This window comes from Aptenodytes forsteri, unplaced genomic scaffold (genome assembly GCF_000699145.1).
Source record: "Aptenodytes forsteri isolate BGI_AS27 unplaced genomic scaffold, ASM69914v1 Scaffold177, whole genome shotgun sequence".
Lineage (NCBI taxonomy): Eukaryota > Metazoa > Chordata > Aves > Sphenisciformes > Spheniscidae > Aptenodytes > Aptenodytes forsteri.
Genome location: NW_008795020.1, coordinates 425,174 through 432,235, shown reverse-complemented (window position 1 = coordinate 432,235; position 7,062 = coordinate 425,174).

Here is a 7,062-nt window from a genome sequence, read left to right as displayed (position 1 = left end):
TGAAGAACGACTGTGGAGAGCAGTAAGTATATGCCAAAAGCTTACAGGGAAACTCATGCCAAACAGATTGCAATAGATTTTAAATTCCAAATGTAGACGGACTCACATGTGTGGATGCCAAACACAACTGCTTCTATATAATTCTAAGAAGGTAGGAAATGCAATAAAAATCAAAAGCACAAATCTGTGATAACTGGGAAATGCTCCACTTGAGCACTGCTTTATCCATTGGCATGGTCATGGAGAATTGATTCTGCTCTCTTAAAAACACCAGCTGTTCGCTGCTGAAGGCTGTTTGCTGATTTGCACCATATACCCTAGTGCAAAAAAGACACAAGTTTATGCTATTGTAGCCCATCTGTACCGGGTCTTGACCCAAACAGCTCCGTCAATGCAAATACTGGCACATCAGCCAGGAAAACCAGGAGCAAAGGTGACTGGACACAAAATTCTCTTAAATGTACAAAGTAAACGAAAAATATCAGCAATCTGTGGGGTTACTGAAAATGGCAAGCATGCTATTTTCAGGCAAACATGATTTGTGAGATGACGGTTGCTTCACAGGCAGTGGGTCACAGAAGCTTAGCCTCTGCAGCATCTCTCTTTTCCTTAGGCAGCACTTGCCATAGCAGGAACAGGTGTAGATAAGAGCGGTGTTTTAGGGCTTGTGCTGATAGCACAAAATGAGCAGAAACTGCTGTCAAGTCAAAACAGGTAGGAAAAATACAGGAAGAGGCCATAGAAAAGTGAAAAACATTTCATGTCGGACTCTCAGGTGTGGATGAAGCCAGAAGCGATGTGACATCTGCTGAGCCACCTCCCGCTCCGAGCGCTTTCTCCAGTTACTCCTGGCCTGCTGTCGGCATAAAAGCAGGAGTGCACGCAGCACTGGTTGGAGTTTGGCTAAACCAGGCACCGAGTGAGGTGCAGCACAACTGCTGTATTTTTCTATCCTAGCAGGTGAGACCCCAGTTGATGAGATTACCTGCTGTGGGGCAGGAGGCTGAGTGGCAGGTCACCTCTCTGGAGAGGGCTGCGGTGGCAGCGCGCCGCCGAGAAGCACAGCCTCCGGCACAGCTCCGTGGCAGGCCGGTCCCGCTATCTGCACCACTCTGGGGCCTCTGCTGCCCTGGGCGTAGGTGCCAGAGGCAGCAGCAGAGGGGCTGCCAGCCAGCCTGGGAACTCGCGTGGCCGCCCAGCAGTCCTCCCTCTTGAGTCTGGGTAGAAGATTACTTCCTCCTGATTCTTGGTAAACATTCTGTGACCTAGTATCGAGATGTCAGATTATTATTCTGATGCCTGCAGGCATCTTTCCATGTGAAAAAAATGTTAAGGACTTTTTCTCTAGGATATCGCATGCTTTGCTAATAAACCGCTTTGGAGATCCTTAAAATAATGTTCCTGGGAGTGCAGGAAATGATGTGCTGTTTTTACGCTCTCCTCACCTTTTGCGTTTTTGAGTGGCACAACATGACATGTTGCAATTCATCTGTCATCTTCATGTTTGGAGAAGCGGTCAGAATTGAGCAATCTGGCCATCCCAGCTGAATACGCTGCTGTTAACTGACGGATGTCTCGAGTGCAACAGGAGCCACGAGGCTGTCGGGGAGGTGCTGACTTTTAAATCCCAGTTGCATGCAGAACCTTGGCATATTGTCGGCATGTACAATTTTCAATTTCACAGGACATTTCTTTTGGTGTTACCAGTGGATTTTGTTTTACCTTCGTCTTTCCTTTTTGTTAACACTGCAGGAATTATTTCTTGGGGCTCTCTCCTGTCTTAACTGATGCTGCGTGCACTGCTTGATTCCCAGGGGGTTTCTGTGGGCAGAGACCTGAGCTTGCATGAGTGTGTGCGTATGTACGCTCACATACAAATGCCAGACAATTCAATAACATGGAAGCTGTCACAGGCCAATTTACTACGGCCCCAAAGTTTGAAAGGTATTTAGGTTAGTATAAAACTAGTTTTCAGCTCCGGTCAGCTTTTCTTTGCAGAATACGGGGAACAGCTGCCTGGCCGGTGGGCACTGCCTGAACAAAGGTCTCCTTCTACTCTTGAGTGGCTTCAGGGGGAAGCTGCTGCTGCGTCTGGCTGGCCTGGCAGCAGGGCCCTGAATAGGGATTTGCCCTGTACAGCTGTGGAGATCAGACAATCCGGGGCTCTATTTTATATATATATATATTTTAAGCGTAGGAGTACATTTTTCTCCTACAACCTGCTCAGACTGTGGAGAGAAGCAGAGCGGGCTCAATCAGTTCCTCAGACACTACCCTTTTGCATATTTTTGCCTTATTTTTCAGAATCCGAAGCAGGATAAGCACAGCTCTGAGCTTTTTTGTCAAGATCCGACCATGCTAATTTCAACAGACAAAACTTTGGTTTCAACATGTGTTAAAATGAAAATACCGGCATTTTCAAGCTAAAACGTAGTATGTTGAATTATTCTTATGTCGAGACTGATAGAGCACTTTCATCAATTGATCAAACTTTGCTCAGTTAGACTTTACTGATCTTGCTTTTCTCTTCTTTGCTCGAATTAACACAGTCATATTTGTAATTGAACTCAGTGGTAGCCAAGCTATAAAGGCATATAAATGTAAAAACCTGCCTCTCCAAAGTCTTCAGTCTCACTAAGAATGAAGCTGACAGAAGCACATTCAGATCAAAATCGATGCTACCTAAACCAGGAAAAACTTCACTTGCAGAGGCTCGTTTTGGATCCTTCCATATGCATAAAGAGAGAATAATTATCTTTGTACATGTAGAAATTTATCTTTTCTTATTCTACCCATTCTGTGGACAAACTGTTGAGTTCACTGCTTTGATAAAAGCTTTCTAAAACACTTTAATAACTCCCCAAACACTCAACACAACCCACGCTGGCTTTTTCTTTTTTAAAGCTGGAGTTTTATTAAGAAGATCACAGATTTTCCTGTGTTTGTTGTGAAATCCAGGTGGGAAAAAGATCAAATAATTCTTGGTATTTAATATGATAATTCTAACTGAGACTCGTAAGGTAAAGGAACTTAAGGTCATTACCTATGCAAGATATGAAAATGCGTGTCTCCAGAAATAACGACCTTATTACAGCGTTGATCTTGTGTGGGTAGAAGCCTGCTTTAGAAGCAGCAGCCTGTGGGAAATGATCATGTATTTTACCTACCTATTGTACATTATAGGTGAGCCCAGAGGTACAATAAGATACGCATTTGGTAAGTGTCTTACATGGAAGAAATCAGTAATTTAATGCATTAATCACTAGAGTGCAATTATAGAACTTAATTTAGAAGGCATTAGTCATTTGCCACAGATAACCTTCAGTGGCTATTAGAATTTCATAGTCTGAGTTCATTACAACTGGCAAATGTCGTTTGCACAACCAGCACACACAAGGGCCTGTTCTTTGGCTGGAAGCACATTTTTTCAGTATTAAATCCACTCCGTTAATACAAGAGAGAGCACCTGTTTGGGTCTTATTTCAATACAGATTATATCCTGGTTGCATTTTAAGGGGGCTTATAAAGATTGCACTCTATTAATGTATTTTATTAGCATGTTGAAAATGGAGTGGGATACACTGGAAATGTTACAAGCACGTCAGTAGAAGACATCACAGCTGGTGATAAACCATGGCAATAAACAGCCTGCTGCAGTCTTTATCAAAATATGAGACAAATGACTATTTGTTACAAAATCTGTTAAAGCATTTACTGACCTTTTATAAATGAACTTTCACATATGGTATTTTCTTGAAATTAGTAATAAGCTTAAAATTAGGTATCTCAGTGCTTAATTTCAAGAAGCTGCATAAATCTAGGACTCAGTAAAATCCTGTAAGTAATTGTTCCTAAGTTTTGGTGTTTTCATGTGTATAGTGGAGAGGACATACTTTCTCTTTCCTAATCCCTTACGGTGCCTGCTAGTTGTCTAGCTCGCTATATGTATGTGACTTGCATAAGACAACGGAGGAACAAAAAACACATCTCTGCTTAACACAGACACCTTGGCAGAAAGACAACTTTTGTTTTAGTCACAACATGAGATGGTTGTGTAGGTGTGCCTTTTGTCATCAAAATGTAACATGTTCATCTGCGTCATTTGGAATTACATTACTTCCTCTGTGCAAGAAGGCATTTAAAGGTGTCAGCACTGTGCTACAGAAAATACAACTGCATTAACAGACAACTTAGCTGTTTCTTTTCTCTCTGAGTTACACAAGCACAGTAGCTGAATATATTGGCATCTTTTATAGAGTCCTGTGATTTACACATTTTAAACTTGGAGGTTTTTCATAACTGAATCTAAAAGATTTAGTCCAGAAGCAAGTCTACAGTTGTAATAATAGCGTGTGAGCATTGTTCAGTGATAAATCAAAGTCAACGCAACAAACTAAAAAAAGTTCCAGGTTGGATTTTCAACCATAACATGGCAAGAGCATTTGCAAAAAACACTTCTGTAAATTTGTGACCGCTTGTTAGCAGCAGTGAATACCTTGCTTCCATGCTGAAATGTACATTATATATTAAACAAAAAGATGCTCAAAGACTATAGCTATTAAAAGATAGCAGTCCTGCTTACCTGCTGCCTCAGCTGCTTCTAAAGTTTTTATTCACAATCTGAAACTGGCTCAGCTGGCACCTAAACTGTCACTGGGTTCTAGGCCTTGCTTCAGTAACTTCAATATAAAATATCTCAGCCTTTTACGTATATGGACAAACAGAGGCCTAAGCTGATAGGATCCACAAAAACCTAGGTGTTCCCCACCTGCATCAACAAGCTACAACAACAGGATTATAAGTGAAGCATCCACTTTAGACACACGTTGAGACATCTGTAAACTGGGGGCAAACATGTCTAAATCCTGATGCTGGTTCTTACTGTCACCACCTGGAAAGAGGTGCTGTGGTGGCAGGCTCAGTAGAAATGAGACTTACCGTCTTTTTCTATTAATTACAGCTGAGAGTAATCCTGAAAATATTCAAAACTTCAGGTATCCAGTTCCATCTATTCAAGTAAGAGAGAGAAGCAGGACCTAACAGAAAATAAGTATTATATATTTGAGCATAAGTATCACAACCATTTCCTCACGCTGTAAATTTGCACAAAACAACGGGTGCTTCCAGATACTTCTCTAATATCCCATGTGACCTGACAGAATTCTGTAGGACTTTCCCTAAACTGGTTTATTTAGCTTTGTCCGATTCCCTGTGTTTCGTTTAAACACAGTATTCCAAATTTAGCAGAATTACTTCTCTCCAGATACACAGGTCCTGTTTTCAGAGGCCTTAGAACTATTGTTTCAGTGCCTGAGTGTGTTGTAATCTCTCACCCAATTTAACATAAGTAGAATATATCACAGGCAACCAGAGCGGTGCATTAATACCATTAAAATACATATATATGCAATCACTGATAAGTACTTAATACAGAAGTGACATAAGTATCAGTAATAAAAGGTACACAGCCCAGATTAGCGTGAAGACAGGCACTTCGGTGTCATCTCTGTCCCAAACGATTCCATACAAAGCAGAACAGCTTAAGCAGGAAAGAGTGAGAATTTCCTACCTAGATATCCTCATGGTCTGGTGGGATGTCAGGGGACATCAGGGAAAGAAGCAGAGTTCAGATCTTACTAGGAAGAGAAAGGCTCCAGAAGGAGCAATCTGACCATTGAGTAGAGGGATAGGAGAACGGTGCTACAACTCGCTGGGAGTTGCAAGCAAGAGCTGCCTTAGGCATTTAATTCCAAAAGAAGTTGAGAGTTGTGCAACCCCAACAGAGTGGAGCCTCATTTTATTTAATAGGTGAATCTTAAGACGTGACCTCCGGTTCTGCATTTCCAACTGCTCAGATTAGGTCATGCTTTGGTTTACATGATGTATATTGTAGATGCAATGCTTTAGGCACCTATGTCTCCCATGCAATGGTACTAAATCCCCCGCTCACTGCTGCGGATATGGCCAGGCAGCAGCGTGCTCAAGAGTTAGCTCAGAAGCGGCCACTTTTTCAAACACCATCAATTTCCAGAAATTGTATTTAAGTGCAAAATGAAAATTTAAATTACTATAATTTTTAAAAATAAAAATTACCCTGTCCTCTCTTTTACTTCCCTTTTTCATTCCTGGATTGCTCTTTAAGAATTGCAGTGGCAAGAAAATTCTGTCAGCTACAGATCTATCATTCAATCTTAACTTCTTTAGTAAGCCTAAGTGTTCTACTTAGTATAAGGTAATGTAGAAAATGGAATATAATGACCATTAGAAATAGGATAAGAATGTGAGCAGAGGATCAGCCGCTCACAGTTAGCTTGGGTCAGATTAAGGACGCATCAGAGGGTCAGCCATACTGGAGGTAAGAGACAGAGATGAGCCGGCTCTTTCCACCTGCAAAAGACCAGAAGAAACAGCTCAAGCACCAAGCAACCAGCAAACACAATTTTTTACATTGCTAGACTGAGATGAGGCGGTGTGATCATCTTCTACAAATTAAAATGCTTACATTAAGCAAAGCCCGTAAAAGCTGGCTCCTGCACCCCTCAGCCTGGTTTCCCCTTGCCCAACCCCTTCTCGGCATCTAGTGCCTGGTCTTAGAAAGCTGGGGAGGATTTCCACCCTGCTGGGGAATTTACCTGCCGGTGTTTCTTCATTGCTGTCTCTGCCTTCCTTCTTTTGGATATTTTTTCCATTCCATATCCACATAATCACCATTCTCCTCTATTCTTTACCCCTGCGCCCCCACCCGTGTGTTGTGCCGGCCTTCGTTTACCGCTGCGTTGCACGAGTTAAGTAGATAATCCCCATCTTCCTCTATTCTTTACCCCTGCGCCCCCACCCGTGTGTTGTGCCGGCCTTCGTTTACCGCTGCGTTGCACGAGTTAAGTAGCTGAGGCACAATTCGTGTTTCCAGCCGCTGTGAAAGCCGCTCTCTTTGAGGCAGCTCCTGCCACCGGGAAGCAGAGAGCCCCCCGCTGCTGCCCGGGGCCGGCAGCCTGCGGGACACCGCTCAACGCCTCAACCATTTCATACAGGCCGGGTTTTTGAAAACGCTTTCTCACTTCG